Source organism: Hippoglossus hippoglossus, chromosome 13 (genome assembly GCF_009819705.1).
Source record: "Hippoglossus hippoglossus isolate fHipHip1 chromosome 13, fHipHip1.pri, whole genome shotgun sequence".
Taxonomy (NCBI): Eukaryota; Metazoa; Chordata; class Actinopteri; order Pleuronectiformes; family Pleuronectidae; genus Hippoglossus; species Hippoglossus hippoglossus.
The window spans coordinates 8,489,640-8,507,321 of NC_047163.1; the positions used below are offsets into that span (position 1 = coordinate 8,489,640).

At 40.0% G+C, this 17,682-nt stretch overlaps 1 protein-coding gene across 2 annotated transcripts in view; it reads left to right on the forward strand.

The window, feature by feature from the left end:
* The window catches only part of lrfn1 (leucine rich repeat and fibronectin type III domain containing 1), a 101,404-nt gene that overhangs the window by 60,421 nt on the left and 23,301 nt on the right, over window positions 1-17,682 (forward strand). For both annotated transcript variants that reach the window (XM_034604702.1, XM_034604703.1), the window contains one exon: window positions 15,989-16,105. The gene's annotated coding sequence lies outside the window, so the exon portion shown is untranslated. The remainder of the gene's footprint in view (window positions 1-15,988; window positions 16,106-17,682) is intronic.

Here is a 17,682-nt window from a genome sequence, read left to right on the forward strand (position 1 = left end):
CTAAACCCAACCCATCTTTTTTTGTGCCTAAACCAAATGTAAACCAGAGCCAGTGTTGTCACATCATAAAAACAGATTTATTTTTTCGACAGAGATTTGTGACAGATTCGGAAGATTAATGTTGATGCCCGCTGATCGAGGCGTTGCATCAGAGAAACACTTCTTTATGTTTGTCTCTCGAGGGCACGGACAAGTGACACACTTTGTCATTTAATTTGAACGACTTGTTTCGAATTGCCTTCGGACGCACAAGAGATTCGCAGGAGACGATGCAGCCTGTTCTCCGGCTTAATGTCAGTGATAAGTGATTTCTGATTACACTGTGTTATAGCTGTATAAGTTACTGCCGATTCAAACAGAATATCTTACTGCTGCCGCACGGCCTGGCTTTTGTTGTGAAGAAGCCAAAGGAAACACACACATTAGCTCTAAGATTCTTCATTAAAAAAATGCATCTAGATAAGAACAGTCATTTTCATAATTATTGACAGCGGACAATTTAAAAAAAAACATATTTTAGAGTCATGGAACGAGAAGATAACAAACCCTGCTGTGATCTGCTGTTGTCTGGAGGAAAAAACTACCATCGACATCTGCAGCAAGAAATTAGATCAGGTTTCTGTTGATGGAGAACGTCTGATTATTCTCTGACTTCTTCATTAACATGGAGCGAGATTGTTTCGGCTGCAACTTCAGATAAAACTGAACTTCTTCAGCTCGCAAATCTTTAAAAATGTTGCACAGTGAAATGTCGTAAATCTCTTTAAGATGCTGTTCGTCCTCGGTGACACAAAAAAAAGTCTTTTTAAACACAAAACTTTCCTCATTTAAATTCGCCCATTTTTTATCAGCATCGCAATATCACAGCGAGACACAGACTCGGGAATATGATCTCTAATGAAACAAAAATGAGATCCCCCCTCCTACTATAAACATAATGTGCCGCAGTATAAGTCATTTAGTCGTTCACATATTCTGCACTTGACAGTTATGTGCACACCATTCAAAGGCAGACGAGAGAATAGTTTTTTTAACGTCGATTGTCGATTTGATCATTCCCCGAGTGTGAGGTCATCGAGGGACTTAAAGACATAAATTGAGGTCAAGTCCGCTCAGTTTGAACAGAGACGCTGCCCAAACACATTTATCAATAACTCCTTTAATCGCTTTCTCACTTTGATTCTGGTTAAGTCTCTCTCTTGAATCCCTAATGAGAAATTGACCCTTACTTTATTTTTTTCACACGGACCTTTTGTATGAGAAGATTTGAGCAGGACAATCGGAACATCTCATCTCCAAGTTGACAGTGAAACATGTTTTGAAATGGCGCTGAAATTGAAATGACCTTATCTGTTTAATATTAATCAACATTGTCTTTCCTAACTAAGTGTTTGTCAACAAAACTTGTCAGCACGTTATGATTGGAGTTTGTCTCAGTCATTGATCATTAGTCACAGACCATTTCCCGTTTCAGGACGTGCATGTCATGGCGAAGCGAGCGGCTGCTGCTTACAGAGCAGAACCAGTTTTCAGCATCAGGGTGGCACTGTGATTAAATTCCCAGCCTGCGCTCGTTCCCTTGTGTCCTCTCCTTTTTGCCAAATAAATTGGAGTGAGCTGACCTTTAATCAGATATGCACAGCAAACTTGAGTGTTTAAGCTCGGAGAACCAGACATGTTAACTTCAATTAATCAAGTGAATGCCATTACAGCAGGTTACGTGTACGTGACGGTTCACTGCACCGTCTACATATTTTACTCATCATCACTCCGAGGCATTACTTTCCGACGGTTTCCGAGCGGACGGGGCTGATCACTGGCCCCTGCGCCGCTGTCACGCTCTGCTCTGCAACACTCGTGTGTACGTGTGGACTTCTCTGCTACTCTGCCGTCATGTGTTATCTTCAGTTAGGGTTTTGCATACAACAACAGTATGGTTGGCCAATATTGATTTACAAGACTCCACAAATGCAAAAAGCCAGAATCATATTGCTGCATATATATTTTCAAACAGTACATCTCAAAATCCAAAAATACAGAACCCTGTCCTTCTTTTGAAGGCTTTGAAACAAATGTACTTCAATTTTTGATGGTCTGTGCACCAGTGCATTTCAGGATTCGGTCGAGCATTTCACGGAAACATAACTCCCCGAACTCCACGAACTGATAATAATTTGAACAGTACTAAAGGAAATAGGAAATTCCACTTCACCTGGATCACAGGGCTCAGACAATGTTTTTTATTCCTGAATATTTTTCTACCAACCTCAAAGAGTAGAAGAGGAGCCAGCCCTCAACTGTACAACTTTCTGTTGCCTCCATAAGCAAGATGTAACAAACGATTCAGGCTCAATCCTCTGTTTGAATCTTATAAGTTTTTTCTTGAAACTTGAAAAAGCTGTAAGTTTTTAAAGATGAGTGATTGAGGCTTCATTAGCGTATTAAATCATTGTGAGACAAAAGCAAATATACAAAGTTGTGAAAATGTTTCTACAAATGTTCTCCATCTGCTGTAATCTGCAAGAAGGGGATACCCATACAATTCTATAAATCAATACTAAAAGGTGTCGTCTGGCAGCTAACAAACAGAAAATGTATCCGCAACAGTTTTGTTAGTCAATAAATCATTTTAGAAATTTAAGAAAAGATGCCAAATATCATCTTGGTTCATTTACAATAAGATGATTTTCGACATTATTGTTTTAATGTTGTTTGATAATCGGGCAAAACAAGACATTATTAGATGTCATCGTGGTTTATGTGAGATTGCGATGTGATACTTTTTTTTTTCTGACATCATATATACTTGAACAATTCTGAATTAGTGCAGACGGCTTGATTTAAAAATGAAAATAGTTTTCAGCCCTCTATTGAACACAGTGACAAGTGATGTTATAACGAGGTTTTGTGGCAGGAATTACGGAAGCTAAACCGTAATTCCAATGGGGCATAATTAAAAAAATACAAAAAGAAAACATGATCAGTGCAAGTCAATAAAGTCCCCAGACAAGGTCAATAAAAGTAATTAGGCAAACAGTAAATAAGCAGGAATTATTGTATATAATGTCAAGTAAGACGGCCAAGATAATGTAGAAGCTTTTTTTTTTTTTAGGAGCTGATATTTTTACCCACCAAAGCTCCTCACAGTCTTGAGGGGAAAAGTTAAAAATATGTATCATCAGTGGAAAAACTAAGGAAGCTCTACTGTAACATCACTTAATTGGGGCAACTGTGATCCTGGCTCTCAGTTGGCTCGACTGCAGATGTGTATCTGGTGTTATGAGATGTGGTGATGAAAATGAGATGTAATAAAAGCACGAAGAACTTCTTTTTTAACGGTTGGACGAGACCATATTTTCTCGGTACTTATAGCAGACGGAACAGCTCCTTACATCATGAGACACTTATGAACAGACATAACAGGAATAACCAGAAAGGCTGCAGATGTTTTGGTTTTTTTTTTATAGTCAGATTAATAGAGCTGAGTAGATGGAAGTCAGCGATCATAGATTCATTATCATTAGCTCGCAGCTTAGTGATGTATCTCAGTTTGGAGATGTGACTCTATTTCTGGAAGCAAATCATTGAGGTGAACCTCCTGCTGTAATTGAACAGAGGATTCACGTGTACTCGTTTCCTTACAGATGAGATATGAACCTCTTTTTATTTTTAACGTTCTATCAGTGCATTGTAAAGGTTTCAACTCGTGGGTGCTCACCGGGGAAATAGATATCTTGTTTTGCAAATAATTTCTCATGCATGCAGAGTAAAGTGTACCTGAGAGTGTAGATAGAGGAGGTGTTCAGGGGGTGGAGGGAATTCACTTGTTGCTGAATGGTTTGATCTGTTTGTTGCAAATGTTATTGAGCAATTTGTATCGGCCTACATCGTGTATCGACAGAACATTTCCTCTGAATAATTCAATTACAGCAAGACCCTTATTGCCGACGTGTTTTTCACATTGATTTAAAGGCTCTTTTGTAATGAGCATTTAATCAAGAAAGAAGCTAAAATCAATCCACGGAAAACTAAATCCATGAAATACAGTGGAGAGGAAGCACCGCCTCTAACGGCAGGAAATTATCCATCAGTAAGTTATGGTCTGAGACATCTGAAGCGCAGTAACTGTGACATAAGCCCTTTTTTCGTGGAGCTCAAGCACGATGGCCTGGTCTGTGGTGTCAACTGCCTCACGGAGATCAAAAAGAAACAGAGCAATCACAAGCACAGGCGGCGACGACGGGAGCTCAAGGGAAAAAACAACTTTGGGCCTTGGAATGTCTCAAAACCTCATTTAACCTCCTCTACACATTTTTATTCAAAGCACGCAGCAGTTTGGAGAAACTGCCTTTCTCAGAACATTGGCGAAATAAACATTTGAAGTATGTAAAAAGAAGACTGCTGTATTGTAATCAATAACAAACTGCACATCTTGAGATTGAGAAGAAGATTTACTTCAGGTTATTAAATACTGATTGGCTGCCGTACGCCAGGGGGAAGAGCTCCATATTGACTTACATTTAAGATGGACATATTTCCTGATTGCACTCTGAAATCTCTGAAGGCCTGACAGTGAACGATTGACATGTTCGTACTTTACGCTCTGGATATTATTCATGGGAATTGCAGAGTATGTTTGGAGATGTCCATTTTAACATTTCATAAAGTCCCAGCATCTCACTTGAGGTGACTTGTTCCACCCCACACGGCTCCATATCCATTATAGATGGGCGGCTCAGCCCGGGCCAGCAGTATACATATGTTTACAGATGTGAAATGCAACATGTCACTGAGAGGCCTTCAAAAATACCCATCTGAATTGGATGGATCCCGAACACTTTGTTTGTAACATTATTCTCAGGAATATATCAATAATACATAGAGATGCATGTATAGAGTCAAAAACAGGACCAGGAATCGTATACTGTTTGTTAAAGAGGTTGGTGGAAAATCGTTCAATTAACTTCTTAACAAAAAACACACTTTTTCCAAATCATTGTACTAACTGTAATTACTTATTGTAATTAGTTTATATGTGAAAAACTTTGCAATTGATGAGAATTCACATTTCAAATTAAATGGATGAACAACGAAGGGTGGATGGAGGGAAGAGATGATACGGCTGTCAGGTATTTGAAAGAAAACCGAAAATGCCTAATTCCCTATATTTGCTGAGGAGGATGAATAAAACTTGTTTTTCTGAAGACAGCTCCGCCTGAGTGTGAGATAGTGTTGTTGTAAGAGGTGAAACAGAATTTAAGATGACCGTGGAGTACATGAAAGTTGTCCCCCACTTAAACCCTGTTTAAAGCGAAAGTTGCCTTTGATTGTGGGGTTCAAGACCCTGCCGGGCTCCGAGGTGTTGCTGGTTTTTCACTTTTGGGCACACGGCTTCAAATGTGATTAATAGTTTATGTTTTGAGGCTGGTGGTTCTCAGTATTTGCTTTAAGGAGCTGGGGAGGATTTTTACACTTCCAAGATATTCAGTGAGACTTTGTAGACTAAAGGTCTTTGTCATTCATTGAAAAGTTTGAGCTCATGCATTTATGAGGAACCAACGAGTCAGGCAGGAGTTTATTTACCTACATTTAATATGAACACATTTAAAAAACAGCAGGTGAATGTAATGGAGTTCTTTCTGTCCTCTTATGAACTGAAAAATTGAGGTTCAGGCAAGCACTGATGAAAAAACATAACCCTGTCTCTTAATACTATGAAACTGTTTGTGGTCAGGGTGGATGGTGGGGTCGACTCTGTGAGGATTTAAGAGCCTGTGGTGCTTTATTTGGCATCAAATGCTCTTATTTTGTATAAAGATTGTGTTTCTAGTTAAAGTTACTACTGCAAGTGCCTAAAAAAGAAGATGAATAGTGCTGGAGTTGCTACATGAAGAAACATAAAGGGGGGAGGTTTGTATGAAAAAAATAGGCACATCAGAAGACACCAGATTAAACCAGATTAAAGATGACATGACGATAGTTTCTCAGATTAATTTACAAAATTACTTAAGAGTTTGCAGCCATGCTAGTGGTTCTGTGAGGCTATGCATAGCAGTGCTTTGAGCTCAAGGCTAACCCCAGCAGGCTAACGATAACAATGATGATGTTAACGTGCTAATGATAAGCAGGTGATGTGTCGGTGTCGTAGTCGAGTTTACAGTGTGTTAATCTATGTTAATTGACTTTAAATACAAACTACACCTGAGGCGGATGGGAATGAGATTACTTCGGCAGGTGTTTCGACTCTGACAGAATGAATACCTCTCTTCACCCACCCCTTCCAAACATGAAAGAGAAGGACCTGCTCCTGATATTAATATAAAGTATTTTAATATAAAGGGCCCATTCTAGGGTAAAGAAAACAGCAATTTGTATAATTTAGATGAAACACACTTGCGAAAACATCACTAGTATTATTTTATATTCAATTTCTGCCAATAAATCCCTTTCACCTAAATCTTACACACTGGACCTTTAATGTCATTTCAGGATACAGGAAACAAACAGGAGGAAGATCTCAACTCATAAGTAATGACAACGCTCCAATGTCACTGTTGCACAGTCTGAATCTCTTTCCCTTTTCAGTGCAATGATAAAGTAAAACACCCGGGTTGTGTTAGTAAGAGGGAAGCTTTTGTTATTTTCTGATCGAGTCGAAATCATGTTGGTTTTGAAGCCTCTCAAATCCCAGAGTTCTCTCCATCGAGTGAATTTCTCCTTCACCTCCTTAACCTCCTCCGACAACAGGGCTCTCTCCACAGTAACTCTGTTTGTTCCATCGTCTGCCACTTCCACTACCTGGGGAAACGAAATCTCTTCTCTTCTCTTCCTGTTTTAGTTTAGCACTCTAAATTGAGGTTTCGTTTCCCCAGGAGATTTCGTACCCGGTGGCATCAAGGTTTATAGCGAACTAATCCAAACGCAGATGGTGTCATTTGTAGTGTCAACTGTCAACGGGAATTCAATTCTGCAACTTAAACATTTACCTCTTGATAATAAGAAGTTGTCTTTTGCCACTTTAAGGTGTCGACGACGACAGCAAACATCACCGAATGAAAAATGGAGGCAAAAAAAAGCACATCTCAACTTCTGTAGCTAATGTGTTTCACAGTGTTCTTGTAGTGCTGCTATGTTAATTTAATTTCTGTTACAAGAAAGCGACTAAGGAAAAATAAACTAAATACATTTTTGGGGATTCTGCACCAGCGAGAGCGAACCGAGGAAATCAGATCTCCTCCCTGTAATCTTCTTTTGACATATTGCAAACGATATTATCAACGCTCTCCCTTCCTGTTTGGTCTCTTCATCCCGACTTGCCTTGACAGACAAATCCTGCCACGGTTGGCAATAAATTCAAGAACGAAACACGAATTACAAAAAGCGCGAGTATTTACCAGCCTGGAGAGAATTGGGATGTTTTCATGAGGGGAAGGAAATGAAGAGTTCTTGTTTTTTAACCTGTTTTGTTGATGACTGCTGCACCGCCACCTCCACAACCTGTCAAAGTGACAGCTCTGGCAGCGCTCGGGCCCAACGCTGACATTATTTGGAGATGGTAAATAAGGAAGAAATATCTGGCGACTAAGAATGATTCATAGTTAGTCCCAGCTCCTGTTTCCAGACGAGTTGTCACATTCATTTAGCAAATTACGCTCGTGCTCGGGGCTCCGTAAAATGGTTTGGCCCTCCCACTTTATTGGAGGAGAGGGCATAGTAAAAATAATAAAAGCTTTTTTCTCTCCCCAGCTTTAAAATCTGTTGACTGAGAATCCCCCAGAATCATTGATCTCTATGAAGGGATTATGCAGCAAAGGTGCCAATACTTTTATTGCACATTTTTCTGGGGTATATAATTAATTGTAAAAAATTTCAACCAGCTCAAGGCAGCTCCATTACTCTCTCATAACCCCTGCTTAGAGGCTTGTATGTAACAGGATATGCTAATACTTGTCGTACTAAGCCCTTGTAATCTTCATGCTTGAATTTGTGAACAGAGGACCAAGTCTTTTCCATATACTGTAAATAGTGATGGCGTCATATAGCTGTGTGTGTGTGTCGGGGGGGGGGGGGTAAAGTCATTTTGAATTCCCCAGAGTTTTTAAATGTTCCAAGAAAGAGCAAGAAAGTGTGATGGTGCAGCACAGATGTGCAAGATGAATGCGACTGAATTATTAGGGATTAAGGTAAGATTCATATGCATACCCCCCCCCCCCCCCTGTATATTACGTTTTCCTCGCGACTGCAGTCCATATGCTTATGTGTTTGTCAGTGAACCATGAAATCACTTGGTTTTCATGAAGTCGATTTGCATTTTCAGGTTAAAGCTCAGTGGGGCAGTGGAGGCAGCTGTAAAACCTCCATTCGGTGCATCAAACCAGTCTTTTCTTATTATAGCGGCACAAAATCATTAAAATGTCATTATTAATGATGTGATGCAACGTGCTAATGGCATTAGACATGCAGACGGCAACACCACCTCACACTGTTTTTTAACAACTACAGGGTGATCTAAATTTGGAGCGTTCTTCGTCGTGAGCTGTTTTGTATTCTCTGTTTGCAACATTTAATGAAGTTGGATATATTCACCCAAGCAGGTCACGAACACAGCACAGCGAAAATAATAGAAGAAAACTTTAGATTAATTATTGTTTTAGGTTTTTAATAATAGCTGCTTGAGTGGTGGGAGCCCTTGTGTGCCATTCATATTAATCTTGTCATGTCAGCTCACAGCCACATGAAGATTCTGCTACTATTCATTCATCTAAACCCTGGTAATAAATCCTCCTGACCTGACATGAACATGTCAAACCCCCCCCCGAAGATTTCCATAAACTGCACCGTGCAGACTGGTGCCAGTGCCAAAACCCGTGCACATCGCATGAAGATGTACAGACCTGCCTGTGGAAGGATTATGTGTGTAATTGGCGGAACCACATTGCAAAACAGTCCTTTGGGAATTAGGGGAATGTAAAAATCTAATCCCAGTGAGCAATTTGTTCTCCTGGGAAAATATAGCTTGAGTTTGATCCAACAACACTGAGACTCACAGGAGATACTGGCACATGAGCTTGTCTTTAAAAGAGTATTTCACACTCCACAATAATGCTTCATACTACTTTTTACACATTAGAGGTATTTCCTCTTTAACATTTGGCAAACATAGCCAATGAAAATGATATGATGTGTTTAAAAACCATAACAAATGCAAGTAAGTGAGCTTTTTGTTGGTGTTGTTGTGTTTAACAACTATTTAAATGGTTAAAAATAAAGTTAGTGTTTTTTGAGTTAGTGTAGAATTTGTACCTTAAAGGAGCAAAAAAGGCATATTACACTTTATAACCTGAATGAAAAACTTCACGTTAACATTTATATCGACTCGCTGCAATCTGTGGTTAAATGATTCATAACTCACCAGTTGCTTTGGATTAATATCATATTAGGATGTTTGATGTGTAGTAAAGCTATGACCTACTATGAAGTTTTACAAGCTTTTGGCTGATCATATCTCTAAATCATGTCCACTACTTCCCCCAAAGTATTTGAGTGTAACTGGAGCCAAAAACGATCTTAGAGACATTTCACAGAGCAGTTTGCACAAAACCACTGAGATCTTTCTACTTTTACCCAAATCACACTGCTTTATATCTCGTGTTATGTCCTTTTTTATAACTTTGATGGCAGAGTTTTTTCTCCATTATGTCCCACGGATTCTTTCAGAACTGAAAACATTAATCAATTAGACGATTAGTCAATTCAAACACTTATCCTGGCAGCATGGCTGTGGCGATGGCAGTATTAGTCTGTTGGCTCCGTAATTTTGAACCAGACTGAAATGTGTAACCAAACTATTGGTTGGATTGACATGAATATTTGTGCAATCTTTTTTTGTCAATCCAGACAACGAAGCCTCACGATTTTTGATGATCTCTGATTATTCTTTGAGCCACACAAACAAAAACTATTGTGTAGATTGCCATGATATTTGGTGCACGTGTTCATGATCCTTCTGAATTTGAGTGATCATTACCTCTAGCACCATCTTCAAGTGAAGATGTCACTTTGTATAATACTTTGCTTTATGACCAAGTAACATGCTGTTATTCTATGCATTATTTGAACTCCTGTAATGTTAGACATAAAGATAAGGACATTCTAATTCTGTAATTCCTGCGAAGAATAAATATATGTTTAATAAATGACAATTCAATGTATCATAGCTATAGTCATGTATGTTGTATGTAGTACAAATACTTATTTAATGGGACACATGTCTATAAATAGTAGATAATGTATCAACGTATTATCTTTATTTAAAATAAAATATTTCCAGTCAATAACCTCAAGTGTAACCTGTGCTGGTATTTGACTAATGTTAGTGCTGTTGTTAGAAAGGACTGATCAGGACATAAATAATTAATCGGGTGAATAATTGATTAGGAAGTGGTACAAAAATAGCAGAATCAATGATTATTATTTTATTTAATCAGGCAGCCTCTCAAAGATTAAAATCTCTTTTCTAAAATAGATCTGAGAACAAGAGACAATCGCAAAAACACAATCAACGAAACAAAGGGAGCACAATTACACAACGCAAGGAACTAAGAGGAGAGGAATGAAGAAAAAAAACATACTTTCATAATCAAAAAACATCAGTTAATACAGCTTTAAAACCTCCAGGGAAAGTGGAAGACTCTAGTTCGAGTGCAGTTCGCAGTTCATTCCATTTTAATGGTGCATAGCCTGAAACCAGCTCTGCCAACATTAGTGCGTGCATGAGGGATATGTAAGGTTAAGTAGTTACTGGATCATTTTCTGTAGATATGAGATTTAAATGAGAGCAGCGATATGAGGAAGTCTGGAAGCTTCAACGGGAGAGATGGTGATTTCATCCTGACTGTAGGGAGATCCAACCCACTGTGTGATACAGAGAGCAGTGATGAGTTATGGGTTTTAAGTTGAATATTCTTGAAGATTCTTAAGCAATATGGATACCATTAACATTTTTTAATGCCACCTCACTTGAGGAGGTGGAAAAAGCCTATTTTGTATTTTGTATTTGTTACATGTTAATTGGTTATTAGAGGAAGAGCAAAGTTATAAATAATTTCCATAAATAATGGAAAGGGAACATTGGAGTGGAATAGTCTTTATTTGCTCATTATATTGAATGTTATTGTAAAATTGGACCGTTTTATAATTTCAAAGGTGGAGCAGTGGAGTGACATGCTTCTTTTTCACTGACATTTAAACACAGTATTTCATATATACTGATTATGGACTCGGTAGGAGCGTGTGTTGTCTGTGCGCATGTTTTACCCTTCGCTGCTTCTATCTTGTGATGTTATGAGTAATGTTTTAATAGTTGCATTATTACCAAGCTAAGTCGGTTTTAAGGACCTTGGGGAGAGAAGCTGCCTCAAGGCTGTAGCTGATGGGGATCCTGATAAAGTGAAATGATAAAAAATGCTGAACTAAATTTCCTCACCTCTCCATGACAACGGAGTAAACTCTATTCACATGTGAAGGCCACATGAAGCGGCTGCAAGTGCACCTTCAGTCAGGTTATTTTGTCAGATAAAATTTGCCAAGGTTTAGAATGAACCTTGAAGTTCATCATGTTTTTTTATGATTGTAGATCATCGAACGCTGCCTGTGAATGATTAGTATGTGTGTAAACAGTTAATGGGATATTAACAGGATTTGTTTTTATGTGTAATCATAAATCACCATTAAGTAGGGCTACAGCTGTGTTATCATCCGTTCATACATAGATTAATAAAGGAGAAGTTATAAATGTTGACAGAAGATATAATAATGATAACATAATGGATTATATTACAATGGGATCATTTGTAGTACAAACAGCTTATTAAGTGTTTATATACTACTTTTAAATGCTAGATTAGGGACGGGATTAAAGTTAAGTGTGACTATTTGTATTATATCTTTGTAAATTGAATATCTTTGTATACTGGTATATTGTTGGTCATTGTGAATACATATCTTTGGGCATTTTCCTCTATTTTCTGACATTTTACAGACTGAAATATTGATGTATAAATTAAGATAATTGGCAGATGAGTCACAAGCTGCAGAATTAGCTGTCAGTGAACTGCACTTTAAATCTCTAATCACAATGTAAAAAGAAAAACTTCTCCATCTGGATTCGAGGATCTGCCAACGTAGGCAAAAAACTAACTCTATGTCCAGACCTTAAATCTAACCCATGCTGGTGTTATTGGATGAAGAATATCCCGTGTGCGCCTCAGTGCATTACAGATGACCTGAACATGTGATCCTGATCCATCGCTCTTGTCTGCTGGACCCAGCCTTAATTAACGCTGAGAGAGAGGTTTTTTGTGATCCTGACCTGCTTCTTTAGTTCCTTCCCTCGGTAACCTTGCCCTCTATAGCAGCAGCACATTCTTGAGTATTGATCGGCTGAGGGACACAGACGTAAGCACACACACACACACACACACACACACACACACACACACACACACACACACACACACACACACACACACACACACACACACACACACACACACACACACACACACACACACACACACACACCCTGCATCTGTTCTTGACCTCTAAAGCCGAAGGTTTGTAGAAGTTAATAAAAAGCTAATTATTCAATCAAACTGCTCCTACGAGCAGTTTTCTTTGAGACAGTTTTATCTCATTTCAAGTACAGCGCTCGGTTCAGTCGGAGTCAGGCCGGTGGGATGGCAGCGTTCATTAGAGTCTGATGGTGTTTCAGATTAGCAGAAATGGCCCAAGACAGAAACAGCTGCTCGTCCTTGATAATCATCTCACTTCTGTGGGTTTGTCCCCAGTCGAGTCTGAGAATTTCTGCAAAAAACAGGAATATATCAGAGGAATTTAAACACACTGGGTCTGCGCATACAGTGTCTTCAATATGTTGGCAGTCTGGGGCCTTTGCTGTTCATGCACACCTAGTTAGATTTAATTAGGCTTTGACTGTGGCAACACAGTTTCTGAAAGTCCGTGAATGCGTGAAATACTATGATTGATATCTGGCCATATAGTGTTTGTGATCCTGTGTGTAAATAAAGTCATTAATCAAAGTGCTGACGTGATGAGGAAATTACAGTAAAGCCAGGGAAATGGGGGGAAAAGCTCTGGTGTTCAGTTTCACGGATCTGCTGAGGATGAGTTTGACCTCACAGTTATGACAAGTATCAGGCTACTCTACACCTCTGAACAGCATCGACGTTTCCTCAACGAGTGGCTCTGTCAGTCCACTGCTGAGTCATGATGACATTGAGAATGTCCTTTTAATAAGGGTGTTACAGCTGCGGCCGCTTTATTACTCGTCTTCAACTCAGGCACTGCAGTCGCTATAGATACGGAAAAGAGGAACTCGTTAAAGAAAAAATGAAATTCTGACCCAAACCTTTACTGCAGTCGGGTCATTTGAAAATAATGAAAGTGTGTATTAAATACACCAAACCCTCTTCACACGGCTGTGGTTGAATTAATTTCCCACACTGCTGTCGTCTTTACACCCTAAGGCTCCTTGCTTACCTGCCAGTAAGCTCAGGAAATCCCATCACTTCTGTCGATATCTGGGAAATGGTGCACAAAGAAAGGCGACTTTCTTTCAATATGAATGCATTCACTCAAATCTATAATTGATTGGCGCTCTGAGGCATGCTTTTGTCTCCCTAGATGGTCAGCAGGATCAGATGTAATGAGATGCCTGAAGGTTTTTGCAGAGATTTCCTGAACTGCTTTTACAGAGCTACTGCATGCAAAGAAAAATATCCTCCCTCTCCTTATGCCAGCAGGGAGACAAATCTGACAACCTTTTCTTAATGTGTAATTTGTATTTTAAATGCGAAGAGAAAAAGTACAAATTATATTACAATTTTCAAAAATCACTCTATTCCGCTTATCCTGTTACTTGCTGTAGGCAGAGGAAATCTTCATTCTCATAAAAGCATATATATTCACTCAGCAATCTCATTTATTTATATATATATATATATATATATATATATGAAGATGATGCTTTCACTGCAGATGCATTCGACTATTTGTGTTCAAAGTCTGTTTGTAGGTCCATGAAATATATATCGAGCGTCGTTCATTTCAAGAAAATGTGTTCATTATAAAGGTGAAAATCGAGGTTAAGGTTGTTTTGTCATGAAAGAGCTTAAAAAGGAAAAGTTTTTCATCATTCCCGCACCTGTCTGGCCTAATGTTTCTTTATGCCGCACATACCAAGACGTCTCTGTGTGAATTGACAGACAGAATATAACTTTGGTGAGTTAAAAAAGAGAATTCTCAGCCGCCCCCGTTGTCATACCGGAGTATTCCAAGTAACAAAGCCGGCAGCAGTGGAGGCTGTCTGTCTCCCTAACAACTGTCTTTGTCTTGCTCAGATAGGAAGGAATCACAGTGATAGATAATGACTTGACGGAGAATGTCCTTCGGCCAAGGTTGCCTGGCACTGAGGATTTTAGTTTCTGTCTTTTCACTTCATATAAGGACCAGGAGGGGAAAGCAAAACGGAGAAATGGAGAGGTAGAGTCTTGTGGCTGGGAGAAGAAAATGGAGCAGGATAGTAAGAGTGTTTGATAGAGTGAACAGGAGCCATGTTGGAGATTAAGTGAGACCGGCTTGTCCTGGGCTGACACCCGACGTATCACACAAGGCCAGGTGACGATCCGATGCGTGGAAATGAAGATAAGAATGAAAAATCCGTTGTTGGACCAGTCGGGTCGCGTAAAGGGCTTTTTGTTTGAAACAAATTCAAACGTCGTGCACCTCCCTCCCAGTGGCTGCTCACTATCACATCACAGTCCCACCGCTCACTGTCACTCCGACTGCCGCACACACACACGAGTGGAGGCCGTGGAATGATCAACCCTGGAATTTGTGACACTTACAATCTTACTTTGTTTCTCTCCCTCATTTCTTAAACTCTGACATGACAGCAACCGACTCAGCCCGGGATGATTGAGATGACGTATGAAAAAAGCAAAAGCTTGCATCATAAATACTTCATTGGCTGGATGAAAAGCTGAAGGTGACAAGCCTGAAGTCCCTCTCTGAATACAAATTGATGTACAGTCGAGCTGGAGGAGGAACCTGAGTGGAGAATTCAGTTTTTTAATGCATGAAGGCTCTCTGCAGACAAATGCGAGTGATATGGTAATCTCTCTCTCTCTCTCTCTCTCTCTCTCTCTCTCTCTCTCTCTCTCGGATTGTGTGCTGCTGCACTGCAGGCAGAGCTGAGACATGTCAATGAGCTTGTTTTGGATTTTCGGGGACAAGTCAGATACTGAGGGTCTGTGACCTTGGCAGTCACCTCTGTCCGGGGGGGGGGGGGGGACGTTTGCAGTCAAAATAGTCAAGTGATCCTCATCTTCATCTGTCTTCATCAGTTGGTGCAAAAAAACGCATGTTAAAGTGTGCTGTAATTATTTGGCTGCATTAATCACCTTATTTTCTCCCACACAAACTCCCATCGCGAGCAGAAGTTCTTTGTTTTGCACGGATAAATTCCAAAGCTGTGTCAAAACATGATTAATTTTTCATTATGCTCCCCTTTACACTTTGTTCTTCTTCTTTAGCTACAATGATGCAGTGAAATATTAATGACAGGACACACATTCATAGTCATGGTATCTCCAGCGCTGTTTTTCTGGGGCCTCTCCTGCTGCTTATGCTTCTTTCCTGTTGTTTCATAATCAGATCAGCGTACATATCTCACCCAAAGCTGCCAAGTGGAAATGAGATTATGAATGTATGACTGCTTCTCCATCGGCTGAGGAATGTTGCCGGCATCCTCCTAGAATCCTGACTAGAAGCAGATGATAAACATCCAGAAATGTGTTTGAAGCAGCCACACTCCTGGCAGCTTTTTCAGCGCAGTATGCTAACTTGCCTCCGCTGTAACAGGGTCCCAGGCCTTATGAAAGAGCTAAACATGTTTTTATCCTTACAGGTGCTGTATTTCCTGTGACACCCACGGGAGTCACCTGCCTCAGCATTGAACCTCTCGCCGCCAGCTGAACAGTATGCTGATGTGAAACCAGCAATGGAGACCAGGGCTTGATATCCGGTGAGTGTGTTGTATTTTCCCAGGCGCTGCACAGTGAGCGTGAGCGGCTGCAGCTCCGCCTTCAGCTGGGGCGACTCTAACTGTGCTGAAAATGTTGCGTTAGCAGTGGTGCATCAGCAGATTGAAGACGCAGTACCGTGCAGATCACCGGTGGGAATTCATTACAGAAAAGACAATGAAACTACAGGTGCAGAACAGAACTGGGTCAAATTCTTTTTCAATTTCTTCTTTTCAGCAGCGTTTGTTTTTCGCACACAGTTTAAACAGCCATATGGGTGGAGTTTGTTTAATCCTAATCAGTTTTGTTGGCCAGGTATGTTCAGACATCGAGGGAAGTTGGCACAGGTTGTGAGTGGCTGCTTTCACACACTTCTGTCAACAAACGTATAGAAAGGTGGAAAAATACATGCATCTACACAAAGCATAAATCAAAACAGAGATAAGCAAACGTTAACATATGGCTGTCGAACACGTTGAACACACACAGGCAGCTTCTGTCGGAAATAATAGAGATAAATACAGAAACAACAATGCACAACAGCATATAATGTCTGCAGGGTTATAGAGTGTGTGGGAGTATGTCTCTTTATTCAAACAGTATGTTGATTTTCGACAGAACATTGAGCCTGCTTTGACAATTAGAGATTATCAGAACAAATTGTACATTAAACAGTCTTATAGTCTATATAGATCTTTTAGAATTACAGAGTCTGGTCCTGGGACTGTTTTAGATTCTGATAAAACATTTACGCTCACACCATAGACTGTATATAAAGATGGACGACACCTCCTCCCACTATTCAGAAATCAAGCTAAAATATTCTGGATGAAAACGCTGTCATCTTGCACATTTGGACCCTGAGTAGGCGCAGTCGCGATCAAGGGATGGAGCCGTGCTATCGAGGTCCCGTTGATATACACGCTTGATCAATCGTGAGTCAGCCTCAGCTGTCAATCATGAAGTTTCACCCTGTTTTTATAGCATCAAATAACTAATTAAAACCAACTTGAACATGTATAAGTGTGATTTAAAAACTACCTCAAATGACAGAAACAGAAAAATGTCTTCAACGTGTTCAACACGTCTTAGTTTGCTTCATGTCTAAAAAGTGGCAGGGTTTATGTTCCATACTGCAGCCAGCCACCAGGTAGCGATCAATATTCTGGCTTCACTTTTGGGGAGCTGCCGTCTCGTGCAGCAGACAGAGGCAGGAAGTGACGTATTAACTCCACTGCCGAGATAATGTGATTTTCTTTACAGCACACAGACACCTTTGTCAGCTCATATCACCACAAACCCTCTTGACATTTTCGGCGGTGACCTCTACGTGTGTGACACCACTTTTTCCCCCGTGAGATATTTCTTTTCTTTTTGTTGTTTTCTTTTTCATTTTTACGTCTGTCACGCATTACAAGCGTCATTAACCTGAAAGCAGCTATAGTGCACAGCCTCCGTCTGGGTAACAAACTGCTGCTCTGCCTCTCTGCCACTCACTGAACACAGTAGAAGCACAGAGAGGTGTGCCTCTCGCCCGCAGGGCAGTAGAGAGAGCAGCTAAGGGTTTGTCCACAAAGTC